We start from the raw sequence: 11558 nt of genomic DNA on the forward strand, positions 1-11558 counted from the left end.
CAAGATGACGCATTGTCCATGACATGTAAAGCTTCAGTCGACTGAATATTCGGTATCTTCTTTGCAAGAATGCTAATCCAGCATGGCTCATCAAGAGAGAACAAATCTTACTTACCTGCTGCTAAATGGAATCTGCCCTGACCACAAATATATTAACAGAGAAAGGATCAGAGACCAAAATGCATTATAATTCTTTTTTTAAATAATGCGTTTTCGCTAACATTATGAGGAAGTTTTTTTTACCAGCCAATGCAGAAAATTAACTGTAGCAGAATTGAAATAATTAGTTTTTGAAATTTTGAACCTGTGAAAATATATCCTGCACAGGTTTATCCAATGAGTAGACACCTTACTTACCTGCTACATATAAAACCTCAAAATTAACAACAGATATCATTATATGGTTACTATTACTAAAACCAATTTACCATATGAATACTATAGTAATCCTGTAGTCAGGGCCATAGCATGGTAATCTGGGCCCGCTGACTGTATATTGGGCCCATTTCCTGTTAAAAAATACAGTTTAGAATTTGTTATGGGGGCCCCCTGGACATTTGGGCCGTAGAATATTTCCCACCTTTCACCTCACTTGCTACGTCCCTGCCTGTCGTAAAACCATAGTTAATTGTATCAAAACCTGCCAAAAAGAGGAAAAAACATGTTTACTACAGTCGTGGTTACTATGGCAATACAGTATTACTACAGTATAAATCCATGGTAGGTTTTCATAGGATGCTCACACAAGAACATTAAAATAAATTTTGCAATTTTTCTTTCATTAACTTTTCTGTCGAAAACCCAGCTCCCTATTTGAACGAGTGCTGTCACTGAAAGGGTTAGTGCTGTCTGTGAATGCTAATGTATTTTAGCATACTGCACGTAAAATGAGTGGAAGAAAAATAGTTCCGGTGCCAGGCAACTATAGCTTATATTATTATTTTACATCTGCTTCGAAAATTGAGATCCATTAATATTCATGATGTCTAAATAATAACATCACTAGTTAAAAAAACATAAACAAAAATAAATAAATTAAAAATCTATATTTTTTGTGTGAGGATCAATATTGTTGTCTGCTACAGACAACACTGCTCAAGAACTACATGAAACCTCTTTGTTTGGACTTACAAAGGCAGACAAATTGAAGAATACGTGTTTAAAATGTGTTTTTACCAATATTCCTCAGCAATACAACCACTACCACTGCCTACTTTTCAAGACGGTTACTCCTGAAAGATGTTGGGACAATCTGGTGCTTCAGGATCACAACCTGTAAGTATGCTTGATTATTTGTGGAATAATCTGCTGCCGAGAGTTCAAATGCAGAGTTTTGTAGGCCTCTGCTAACCTGCTAGCTATTGTTATTGTGTTGAAATATTTTTGCTAATCAGCTGCGGGCCCACTTTTACCAACAATTGTGTAGAATTATGCAGATTGTTTGTCATGCGGGCCCACCTTTACCATGGTAGATCCATGGTAGTCCACAGCTAACTTGCTCACTAACCAGGAGAAAGCCTCTGTTCTCCGTTCATATCTCAGGTGAAAAAAGTTTAGCTACACCCATTCCAGCAAAAGATGACTAACTTAGATGTACTATATTTACTTGAAGATTTGTTAGGTTCACAATAATCAACAGTGTATTTGTAAGAAAGTTACAAAATTAAAACTTACCAATGTGAAACGTTCTGCTCAAGTTGTGCTTGCGAAGGTGTTTTCGGGCCGATCAGCTTGTTCTTCCAAACTTTCATTGTTTAATTAATTATCAGACTTGGGGTAGAGCCAGTATGGCGAAAATCAACATCCCTGTTACCATAGTTACAGTAGTGTTTACAGCTCCTCAGGAAGACTCACGTGCTGAAACTCTGTTATGGTAAGGGGCGTTACATTTCCGACACATGCTCTACGCGGTTGAGCAATCACAACAGACTAGGCCAGCTGACCAATCAGAGCAGACTTGGCTTTTCGAAAAGGGGGGCTTTAGAGAGACAGAAGGTAAATCAGAGCGTTTTGGCAAGAGAAGGAAGAGCGGGGAAAAGAAATGTACAGTATGAGAAAAATAATGTAATTTTTTAACATTAAAGCATGTAAACCTATTCTAGTAGACCCCCATAATAAAATCCCTAACCTGTAAATTAGCTCTTAAACTGAATGGAGTAATAGACCCCATACGATATGTACTTGTGCTTCACGACATGCATGAATAATAGATTTTGATTCCCCGATAGGGGTACACTTAGGCACGCAACATGGTGACTGAATCATGCATTGTGAACATTAACTCAGTTACCCGCCATGGCGTGGCCGTCAAGCTGTGAAACGTGTGATTGCCAACCATGAACTCTGAGAGCCGAATGCTCTATAGAAATTAAATTATTGCCACTTGATATGATATTGATGCAGATGAGTGTTATGAACCTGGTCATGCTTTCTGGATGCGGTAGATGTGGTCTCCTGCATGACTGAGATCTGGATGAAGATCCTGATTTTCTGATTGCCCTGTAGTTTTGACGCAAGTTGAAATGGAACAGAGGCATCGACGAGGTGGGAAGGCGGTTTCCCAAGATGTTATGTGAGCTTGTTCACATGTGGTCTGGAGAGATCAGGGTTGACGGAGATGCCTCGTTCACATATCTATTATTATTAATCCAAGAAGGCCGTGATCTCACTGAGACTCCAGAATTACAGACACACGCTGCTGCGAGGAGCTGCTGATCCTGGATAAGTAACGAGCAGTGATTAAATCCATATTAGCTCGTTGGGGAGCAAAGCTGGCTCGACATTGGACAGTAAGTTGTAGAAAGAATTGCCACGTAGACACCTGAAGGCGGCAGAGTAGTTCAAGATATTATTTATTCACCCTCATGTCGTTCCAAACCCATATGTCTTTGGTATGTTGAATATTGTCAATGGAGAAATTAGACAGTATGTCTGAGCTGCTGTCTTCCATACAATGACAGTAGATGGGATCAGAGACTGTCAAGCTCCAAAGACAACACAATGTAACAGTTGAGCAGCGAGGCAGACGAGGAGATGCGGATCCAAATGCAGTTAGACTTTATTTAATAAACAAACAAGTAAACACAAAGGAACAACCATCAATGGGGAAATAAAACATAAAACCGAAAACTAAACATGATGAAAACAAACAGAGAACTCAGGCAACAAACAGAGAACTCAGGCAGGGAACACATACCAGGCTAACAACAAACAACGATAGACAAGGACTGAACCAAAAACCAGGGTATAAATACATGAACATAGGAAAAAGGGGCCAATGAACAAACAGAACTCAAACAAGATAACAAGGTGATAAACAGAAGCAAAATGGCAAATTAACGAGGGCAGGTGCAAACAATGAACGTGAACAAGAAAGCTAACAGAGAGACTATGGAGTTACACAAGGGACAAAAGTGAAAACTAAGGAATGCAAAAGTGACAAAAATGGCAAACAAAAGGGCAACAGTGAAACAAGACAAGGTAAACATAACAGAGCCCCCCCTCAAAGGATCGGATTCCAGACGATCCTAAGGAACAAAAAATGAAGGACAGAAAACCCACAAAAAAAATGAGGGCACAGAGGGCAGGCAGGAAGTCCAAAGGGGCAACGAGTGGCAGACAGGCAGTCCAGGGGGGCAAAGAGGGGCAGACAGGCAGTCCAAGGAGGCCGAGAGGACAGGCAAGCAGTCTATGGGGGCACAAAGGGACAGGTTTAGGGGGCCAGGGAGGTATCGACCGGGCAGGGACAGGTTTAGATGGCCCGGGGCTGGCCATAAGGCAAGGGCCGGCTCAGGGGGCCTAGGAGGAGGCCACAGGACAGAGGCCGGTTTCGGTGGCCTAGGAGATGGCCATGGGGCAAGGACTGGTTCAGGAGGTCTGGGAGCTGGCCTCAGGGCAAGGACCGGTTCAGGAGGCTTGGGACCTGGCTGCAGGGCAAGGACTGGTGCAGGAGGTCTGGGAGCTGACCTCAGGGCAAGGACGGGCTCAGGTGGCCTGGGAGCTGGCCACAGGGCAAGGATAGGTTCAGGAGGCCTGGGAGCTGGCCACAGGGCAGGGACAGGTTCAGGAGGCCTGGGAGTTGACCACGGGATGTGGGTAGGCTTGGGGGTCCTGGGTGGTGGCCGCAGGATAGGGGCCGGCGGAGCCGTGTGAGGCGGAGACAAGGAGGACTTCGGAGGCGGAGCCGTAGAAGACTTGGGAGGCGGCGCCAAAGGAGACGTAGGCAGGACCGTGGGGGGCTTAGGAGGCGGAGCCGAGGGAGGCGTCGGAGGCGAGGCTGAGGGAGGCTGGAAGGCTTCGGAGGTGAGCTGGAAGGCTTCGGAGGCGGAGCCGAGGAAGGTGGCGCCGTAGGAGCCTCTAGAGGCGAGGCCCTAGGAGTCTCTGGGGGCGGAGCCGCGGGAGGCTGAGCCGTAGGAGGCTCGGGAGGCAGAGCTGATGGAGGCTCGGGAGGTGGAGCTGCAGGAGGCTGAGCCATAGGAGGCTCGGGAGGCAGAGCCGTGGGAGGCAGAGCCGTAGGAGGCTCGGGAGGCGGAGCCTCAGGAGGCTCGGGAGGCGGAGCCGTAAGAGGCTGAGCCATAGGAGGCGGAGCCATAGGAGGCTCGGGGGTCGGAGCCCTGGAGGGCTCGAGAGACTTGAGGGGCGGAGCCCTGGAAGGCTCGGGAGGAGGAGCCCTAGAAGACTCGAGAGACTTGGGAGGTGGAGCCCTGGAAGGCTCGAGAGGCTTGAGAGGCGGAGCCCTGGAAGGCTCAAGAGGCTCGAGAGACTTGAGAGGCGGAGCCCTAGGAGGTTCGGGAGGAGGAGCCCTGGAAGACTCGAGAGACTTGAGAGACGGGGCCCTAGGAGGCTTGGGAGGAGGAGCCCTGGAAGGCTCGAGAGACTTGGGAGGCTGAGCCCTGGAAGGCTTGGGAGGCGGAGCTCTGGAAAGCTCGGAAGGCGGAGCACTGGGAAGCTCGAGAGGAGCTGACTCTTGGACGGGCGCGACCACTGGCGTTGGACTTTGGACGGTCATGGCTACTGGCACTGGCTCTTGGACGGTCGTGGCTACTGGCGTTGGCTCTTGGACGGTCGTGGCTACTGGCGCTAGCTCTTGGACGGTCGTGGCTACTGGCGCTGGCTCAGGGACGGTCGTGGCTACTGGCGCTGGCTCAGGGACGGTCGTGGCTACTGGCGTTGGCTCAGGGATGGTCGAGGCTGCAGGCGCTGGCTCAGGGATGGTCGAGGCTGCAGGCGCTGGCTCAGGGACGGTCGAGGCTGCAGGCGCTGGCTCAGGGACGGTCGAGGCTGCAGGCGCTGGCTCAGGGACGGTCGAGGCTGCAGGCGCTGGCTCAGGGACGGTCGAGGCTGCAGGCCCTGGCTCAGGGACGGTCATGGCTACTGGCGTTGGCTCAGGGACGGTCGAGGCTGCAGGCGCTGGCTCAGGGACGGTCGAGGCTGCAGGCGCTGGCTCAGGGACGGTCGAGGCTGCAGGCGCTGGCTCAGGGACGGTCGAGGCTGCAGGCGCTGGCTCATGGACGGTCGAGGCTGCAGGCGCTGGCTCAGGGACGGTCGAGGCTGCAGGCGCTGGCTCAGGGACGGGCCGAGGCTGCAGGCGCTGGCTCAGGGACGGTCGAGGCTGCAGGCGCTGGCTCAGGGACGGTCGAGGCTGCAGGCGCTGGCTCAGGGACGGGCTCGAGGCTGCAGGCGCTGGCTCAGGGACGGCTCGAGGCTGCAGGCGCTGGCTCAGGGACGGTCCGAGGCTGCAGGCGCTGGCTCAGGGACGGTCGAGGCTGCAGGCGCTGGCTCAGGGACGGTCGAGGCTGCAGGCGCTGGCTCAGGGACGGTCGAGGCTGCAGGCGCTGGCTCAGGGACGGTCGAGGCTGCAGGCGCTGGCTCAGGGACGGTCGAGGCTGCAGGCGCTGGCTCAGGGACGGTCGAGGCTGCAGGCGCTGGCTCAGGGATGGTGGCTCAGGGACGGTCAAGGCTACAGGCGCTGGCTCAGGGACGGTCGAGGCTACAGGCGCTGGCTCAGGGACGGTCGAGGCTACAGGCGCTGGCTCAGGGACGGTCGAGGCTGCAGGCGCTGGCTCAGGGACGGTCGAGGCTGCAGGCGCTGGCTCAGGGACGGTCGAGGCTGCAGGCGCTGGCTCAGGGACGGTCGAGGCTGCAGGCGCTGGCTCAGGGATGGTGGCTCAGGGACGGTCGAGGCTACAGGTGCTGGCTCAGGGACGGTCGAGGCTACAGGCGCTGGCTCAGGGACGGTCGAGGCTACAGGCACTGGCTCAGGGATGGTGGCTCAGGGACGGTCAAGGCTACAGGCGCTGGCTCAGGGACGGTCGAGGCTACAGGCGCTGGCTCAGGGACGGTTGAGGCTACAGGCGCTGGCTCAGGGACGGTCGAGGCTACAGGCGCTGGCTCAGGGACGGTGGAGGCTACAGGCGCTGGCTCAGGGACGGTCGTGGCTACAGGCGCTGGCTCAGGGACGGTCGAGGCTACAGGCGCTGGCTCAGGGACGGTCGAGGCTACAGGCGCTGGCTCAGGGACGGTCGAGGCTACAGGCGCTGGCTAAGGGACGGTCGAGGCTACAGGCACTGGCTCACTGACCTCTGAGGTGACAGGCTCTGGCTGGGTTACCGTGGTATGCGCCGGCTTGGGTTCGCTGGGCGCTGAGGGCAGAGCCAAGGGGGGGTTTAGGGCACGGGGCTGCGGCAGGCGGAGGCTGGAGAGCAGAGACCTTTCCCCTTGTCCTCTTCCTCCGGGCTGATGCGACTGGCGAAGCTGGGACGCTGTTCCTGGTCAGCGTGGCTTCAGGCTCGCTGGCGGTAGAGGCCGTAGGCACTGGCTCGCTCACAGTGACATGCGTGGACGCTGGCTCGCTCACAGTGACAGGCGTGGGCACTGGCTCGCAGACCGGGGCAGGCGTGGGCACTGGCTCGCAGACCGGGGCAGGCGTGGGCTCTGGCTCGCAGACCGGGGCAGGCGTGGGCTCTGGGGCAGGTGTGACAGGGTGAGCCTGGGACGGCTGAAGAGTCTCCTCAGTAGGTGGAGAGGTAGAGTCCTTCCCAGCATGGCCCACAGTCAGCGGGGAGCCGCACAACAGTAGGGTCACCTCCAGGAAGTCGCGGAGAGTCCAGCCGCGTGATGCCGGCGGCAGCCGCTCCTTCAGCCAGCCACACAGGTTGTCCCTGAAGAAGACCACAAGGGAGGTGTCCGGGAAGTCCGCAACAGCCGCAAGTTTAAGGAAGTCACGGACGTGGGCCTCAATCGGACGGTCCTCTTGCCTCAGGCAGAGCAGGTGGTATCTGGCACGTAAAACCGCTGGATCCATGGTAGTCTATCGTTCTGTAACGGTTGAGCAGCGAGGCAGACGAGGAGATGCGGATCCAAATGCAGTTAGACTTTATTTAATAAACAAACAAGTAAACACAAAGGAACAACCCTCAATGGGGAAATAAAACATAAAACCGAAAACTAAACACGATGAAAACAAACAGAGAACTCAGGCAACAAACAGAGAACTCAGGCAGGGAACACATACCAGGCTAACAACAAACAACGATAGACAAGGACTGAACCAAAAACCAGGGTATAAATACATGAACATAGGAAAAAGGGGCCAATGAACAAACAGAACTCAAACAAGATAACAAGGTGATAAACAGAAGCAAAATGGCAAATTAACGAGGGCAGGTGCAAACAATGAACGTGAACACGAAAGCTAACAGAGAGGCTATGGAGTTACACAAGGGACAAAAGTGAAAACTAAGGAATGCAAAAGTGACAAAAATGGCAAACAAAAGGGCAACAGTGAAACAAGACAAGGTAAACATAACACACAAATACACCACAGATGTAGTTGACATGGCTTGCACTATATTCCAAGACTTCAGAAGCCATATAATAGCTTTGTGTGTGAAAAACAATTGCCGTTATTCACTTAAAATCTTGCCTTGAAAATGTTGCTTGACTGCCGTGTTCACCATTTATTGTATGGAAAAGAGCAGCTTTGACATTCTTCAATGAGCAACTTTTTGTTTTCCAGAGAAGAATGAAAGCCATATAAGTTTGGAGCAACATGAAGGAGAATAAGTGATGACAGAATTTAAATTTTTGGGAGAAGCATCATTTTAAAAGCAGAAAATATCTGTTGTAAATCAGTTTTACATTTACAATCTTACACAATGTTTTCTTACCAAGTGACAAAAACCAAGACAAACCCACAAAAATGCTGGAAAAATGAACTTGTTACATGTGTGTACTAAATGCAGGATGCTACTGGAGAAGTGGCCAAGGAAGGGCAATATTTTCTTTAAATTAATAAAGCATGAAGCTGTGAAAGATTGGGCAGTTATCATAATGTGGTTCAAAATTTAGAGATGGTCATCTACGATGACACCAAACATTTTAACACAGCTGAATGATTGCAATTAGACAATAACAGTTCGACCTTCAACTGAAAACTGTTTGCTTGTACACGTTTGATTAACTCATAGATTGATAAAAGCAATATTATACAGTCAGCTCTTTACTATATACACTACTATGTCCAGATGAAAAAGGAATCACACAAACATACTCTTCTTGTTTGTTTTTATTTGGTTTCAGGTGCCCTGGAATATGAACAAATTAGGAAAACCAAAGAGCAGAGACTGCTATTACAAGAGTCACCTTAATCAAAAGAGACCTAAGCAAGGAAATCTTAGAGCACTGTTTAAGACATTCCCATTGGTTATTAGGTAATGGCAGACATCATTATGTCCCAGAATAGCCAAGGAATTCATCAAAACATGCCAAAGCCCATTCATGAATTCAATGGCTAATACACATTAATAATGCAATAAAGAAAGGAAAGCGTCACAAGTTAAAGGACAAGATTCATGGGTCTGATCTCTTGACATTTCTATTGACACAATGCATATTTATTTTGCAACAGTGGTAAAGACCAGAATGCCATTTAGAGAACTGCTTTAAATAGCATCTTGATAGACGTGAATCCCGTACACTTCTTGCACCCATTCATTTCATTCTGCAGATGGATCATTCCTGAGGCTACAGTCTCATAAAAAATATCAAGTTTCACAAACATGGTCCATTTACAATGTGTATACCTGAAATCTGTTCTACAAAATAATTAATGGACCCTTTATTCATTGCTTGGTCCCTTTGTTTATGGAAGCTCTGTATTTTTCCAATCACTGAACTCAAGTCTCTGTCTTTATATTTTTGGTTAGGGATCACACAGTCTCAAAGTGTTTAAAGCTTTTGGGTTTTCAGGTTCAAATAACTCAAAAGAAAGTTGAGTACATATTAAAGCATTGTTTGTCATCATTTCTAGCCCTCAAGTTCTAGATCTCCACTATTTTTTTTTTCTATTTATTTTCTTCTAACCAGTGAGTCATAATGCAAACAGATGGAGATTTACTCATTTTTATGTTCAATAAAGTTGTTTGAAACTAAGTTAGAATAGAACATCAATAAAGCAAAGAAACATTGCAAATTCCAAATCTTATATTTGTCTACCTGCTGCATGTGACCCACTGTTTTTTAGTTTCTTAACAAACACTTTCACATTCTCCTTTGTCTGCTAAAGAGAAATGATAAATGAAGACAGGTTTTTGTCAAAAATGGTTGTAGAAACAAAAACCAATAGCAATAATTAAAATATTAATAATAATAACATTACAAAAATGAACATTACAAATGCTTTACCATCTTTCCAACCCAACGTAGGTATCATGACAGCTTTGTAAAAAGAGTAGAAAAAAACTCTACAAAAAGAACCAAACATTGTGTTTAAAATATGAGCAATCTAAGGTTCACCACTATACGAATCACGCTATTCAGCTAAAACTCTAAAATCCTCCCATTTTTCTTTGTTTTGAAGAAACACTTCATTTCTTTTAAATTCAACATAAACAGATGGGAGTTTTAGTCTGCATGGGGGCTGTTTGTACTGCAGTGATTGTGAGTAAACGTTTAACACTCATTATGTAGAAAGGTCAACCTGGAGTATAGTGCATCTTAAGAAAAGCAAGTTTGTATTTAATTTTGGCTTCCAAATCTTTGCTTGAAAATTTTGAAAAGCAAAACAAAATGGGTATCTTTGCTTTCTTGATACTTATCAGTAAAAAAGTCAAGTTCTTTGGTTCCATTCATTTGTTACTGTACAGACATCGTTCCCTTGACTCTTTTTGAAAGGGTATCTGCCCCCGACTGACCCCAGGTTTGACCTACTGTAAGCCAATCACAAAACACACATTTATGCAGGCATTGAAACATATACATTCATACATATATACCGTACATTCATGTATGTTCCTGTGCTTTAGTAATGAAGTGTTACAATAGATAAAGACTATGAATGTTAAATATGAAACAGATATTTGGTATTATTATTCTACAATTTGGCAAATTCAACTCTAATATCATAAAGAGGACACAAATGTTTAAAATCTTGTATAAAATCTCCTTGAAAATATATCCCATTTTCATTTGGTTATTATTTAAATGTTAAAGGTATATTCAAACAAAAATGTGACAGTTCCATGTCAAAAGAGGGAAGACAGACAAGTTTGATAACTGACCAGCATACAATCACAGCTTATTATCATAGTATTTGTAATTATTGACTCATAAAGTACGTTTTATTGCAACTTCCCTTTTAACATGAACTGCAAAAACTTCAACACCGTGGCTTAGGCTTATCTAAAGAGGTTATGGATATAAAATCAAATGAAAACCTTAAACATTTTTACATCTTTGGATATCATAAAGCTTGGTTTTCATATCATATGTTTTTTGGATAATCTGCTGCCATGCCCATTTGAGGTTTCTAAGTAAACCCAAAATCAACCATCATCTTACAGCTCCTTCAAGTTCCCATGGCAACCGATTTGGCATCAGGAGAAAAGACCAGTTGGTTTGGCTGGAAAAGGATCACTTGTTTAACTTTGGATAAATATCCTCACAATGCCGTCAAGTATTCCTTGGTGGGAAGACGATTTAAATGAATCCTAAACTCTTTTGGTTTCGCTTCTTTTTGTGGTATTCCAATGGAAAGGCCTGAACATATCAGTATATCATGGTAATAGATATACTGTATTCTTGAAGGTCCATAATTTCCATGTGAAATTTTCATCACTTTCTTTAGAAAATGAATCCCTCTCATCTTTTTCATCTTTTTCTTTGGAGATGGAGTTTAGAAACATCAGTGAGGAATCCTTAAAATGGTTTAAAGTTTGGCAGCATCCAAGTCATCATTTGGGAAATGGATGAAACAGGACTTGGAAAGAATCACATCAAAGTTTTTTTTGGAAGTATTCCACAGCTTGAATGGCTCTGTACACAGAATGATGAGGTGATGATGAGTTGGGGAGGGGATTCTCAGGCAGCTTTCATCTGCTAAGGCAATATTTGGGGCCGGAGGATGGGCAATAATACGAGCCATGGTCACACTCTCCATGGCAGTTGACCAGATGGACACAAAAATGCAGGTTCTGGAGGCAGTTGGCACAGGCACTAACAGTGGGAAAAGTACGAATCTGGAATTTTTTTGGCTGAGGTAGGTGTACATTATCAGCAGG

Source organism: Xyrauchen texanus, chromosome 10 (assembly GCF_025860055.1).
Source record: "Xyrauchen texanus isolate HMW12.3.18 chromosome 10, RBS_HiC_50CHRs, whole genome shotgun sequence".
Taxonomy (NCBI): Eukaryota; Metazoa; Chordata; class Actinopteri; order Cypriniformes; family Catostomidae; genus Xyrauchen; species Xyrauchen texanus.